Raw genomic sequence first — 3425 nt, forward strand, 5'->3', positions numbered from 1 at the left:
GCTCCATTCCCTTCCCCTGGGGCTCCATTCCCTTCCCCAGCTCCGTTCCCTTCTCTGGCCACGCTCCAGCCCCTCCATTCCCTGCGTGAGGGGCCCAGAGGTGACAGAGCACTCGAGGTGTGGCCTCAGCAGGGCCAGCACAGGGACAGCACTGCCCTGCTCCTGCGGCCACGCCACAGCTGGCACAGCCCAGGAGCCATCGGCCTTCTTGGCTATATGGGCATATCTGGGCTCATTTTCAGCTGCAGCTATAAACCCCTCATAAATAAGGAATTTTGCTGTCCCAGATGTTTCCTACCCAGAATTTACATCTCCCTCACCCACAGGCTGCTCGCTGTGCTTTAAAAAAACAATGTTGGTTCCTGCTGCTGCCTGATCATCCAGTGTGGGGCTGCTTTGAAGGATTTTGGTATCCAGGGATCTCCCAGCTACAGGATAAGAGGGCAGAAGGGGCTGTTCAGGGAGGTGGTGGAGTCACTGTCCCTGGAAATGTTTAAGGAAAGGCTGGAAGTGGCACTCAGTGCCATGGTCTGGGTGACAAGGTGGTGTTCAGAGCTCAGAGCTCATTTCCAACCTAAGTGATTCCATGATTCTGCAAATTTGCTCATTTCAGGACTCAAGTGCAATTCCTCAGGTGGAGTCAGCCCAACTTTGGAGTGTGCATTTTCATATTCCTTGGCTGATGTCAGTGTGGCTCCTGAAGTTTTGCTGCCAGTGAGAGGCACTCACTTTCAGGTTGAACATTAATTCTTCAGGAAAAACAGGAATCCTTTTCCAAATTGCCACTACTAGGTCACAGCCTTCAAAGTGCAAAAAGAATATATTCCAGTCACAGGGGTGTATATAACTAAAGTAATTAAGTCATAGTTGGGAGTTCCTGCTTTTCCCACATGGTGCCTTTGCTGACACAAACCATTACCTCTGGTTTTTCATTCCCTGCCACTTACTAGAATTTGCTCCTTTTCCACTGGAAAAATAGAAAAGCTGGGTAACAAGAGTGATAACAGCTGGGAAAAAATTCTACAGCACCTGCTGGAACATAAAATTGTCAGCATAGTAGGATTATAACCCAGGGTAATTTTACACACTGCAGCTGGCTCTGGTCTGAAAGGATCTGTGTTCACAGGCAGTACAAGAGACAAAGTTTGGGAGGTTTTACTGTTGGACAAACTGAGTCCTCTGCAGGTGTTTAGTGCTGGCTTTGGTTCTGTCTGCTTCCAGAATTTAGTTTGGAGCTATGTTTTAAATCATGGAGTTTTCATTTTGTTATAATAAATTGTGTTATCATCCCTTCCCCACCCTGTATATTTGTCTTGCAGTTGGTCTGTCTGAAGCAAAGCACTTTTCTCTCCCGACAGAGGTATGGGTGTGATGTATTCTATTTCACCTCCCAAATCAAAAGGATGTAGTTTAAATCCAAACTATTTGTAAGGAGGCCTTCCTTTCCCCCTCGGAAGCCACAAGATTAAACTTTTTGTTGTTGAAACCACTGCATTTTAGCTTCCTGGTCTACCACATGAGATTAAACTAAATGGTGCTTATTTAGCAGACAAGATTGGCTAATACTATTAAAAAATATTAATGGAAACAAATATTGTAGTGGAAGAAGCTGGCCAGATCAATCTTCTTATTGTAATTGCCCAGTGAAAAAACTAAATGTTGATCTTGCCGATTCCATGCTTGTTTTTCACCAGTCTGTGTTTTCAGGTTGCTGCTTCCACCTAATAAAAAAAATATTGATGTAGCATTTTCTATACACATAAAATTATAATAGTCAAATCTATTAATATTGCATTATTTTAAAAATATAAATTTGTGTTGGTTTCAACAGCAAGACTAGCTTCCATAAAGAAATAAGTAATCATTGCTGCTGCAAGATTTCCCTCACATTTTTTTTTTTTTATATCTGAGATTTCTTTCTGGTGCTTGTGTGATAGAATTCTTCCTGATGGATTAGTCTGAAAAAGGAAGTGAGTAAATGATGGGTCTTCAAACTGTGCCTGGGCTGATGAAACTGAATATCAGCACTGTTCCTCTTTACTCAGGGCAGCTCCAAACAAACAAAAAAACAGGAATGTGGTGTTTACCCCTGTGACTCAGCTCTGACACACCTCTAAAATACAGCATCCACATGGGTTCAAAATGCCACTGCAACTACAATTTATTAATTTTAATTTACTAATTTTTTTGTAGTCAGCATAAATTGTGTATGTGGAGCTTGCACTCAACTTACAGACCCAACAGACTACACCTCTTGGACTCATCTCTTCAAAATGTGGAAAGCATTTCAATAACTGAGATATTTTTAAACAAAAGCCTTCCAACATGCACCATTTTGTAGCAAAGGTTTTCTCTGTACATTGATTTAAGTTTTGGGAAATTTGCATAGATCCTGTAATTCCTAGTAAAAGAGCCAATTTTGCTGTTGCCAACTTTGTATTGCTAAAACAGATTTTATATGTATATATAATAATTTGTATTTATACCATATTTACTTTTAAAGTGGACAAGAATTATAGTGAATACATTCTGCATATGTGTCCATAGTCTGAGGGTTACCTCAGTGATTCAGATATTGTTCTCCTAAAGAGGAACAACAATATAAAAATATTTAACTTTATATTACCTAAGCTGAGTGCTTATGAGAAAATACTGTCTGTTTGTTTCCACCTGGGGAATGTCTGCTAAAGAAGAGTCAAAAAGAGAATTTGCTTCAGTCTGGGCTTTCAAGAAACCAAGCAAAACAACAAAAAATGAATGGAAATGTTTTTTTTTTCTGTAACAGCCATGGCAGGAGGAGAGAGTATGGGGGTGTCTGCAGCTGTTTAGAAAGAGAGCAAAATCTGGAGACTCCTCACATGAGCAGATGGGGTAATAGTAATACTCCTCCCTGGTTTTTGGCTTCAGTGATATGAAAATGATAACTGTGACTGCTGCATGGTCCCTGTGCAAATTCTAATTGCTGCTCTGTATAGCAATAACTTAAGTATGACTACACTGCACTTTGTAGGTTCTCTCATGCAGAACTTGAAACCTTTCCTAAGAAAATACTTTAAAAATGTTAATTTAGCACTGTGTCTTACTAGGATTCAAAGAGAGCTATCAATATTGTTTGAGCTAAATGAGTATATGACATGAAAACAAACAAATGACATTTAAAAAAATCTGCATTTTTTTAAACTGCTGTTTCACATAGAATGGAAAGCCTGTTTTTCATTTCTGCTGAATCTTTCACACTGAGAATTTTCTTAGAAAACTTTATTTAATGTTCTGTGGGGTCTCTTTCTCCAGGAGAAGCCCAAAATAGGATGAATAAACACATTTGGGACATGGACACACAGTGTGTGCCTCTGAGAGGCTGGAAATTCAAGGAGTGCAGGGTCAGAGGAAGCAGAGCAGGAGAAACAGAAGCAAAAAGAACTATC

This window comes from Vidua macroura, chromosome Z (genome assembly GCF_024509145.1).
Source record: "Vidua macroura isolate BioBank_ID:100142 chromosome Z, ASM2450914v1, whole genome shotgun sequence".
Taxonomy (NCBI): domain Eukaryota; kingdom Metazoa; phylum Chordata; class Aves; order Passeriformes; family Viduidae; genus Vidua; species Vidua macroura.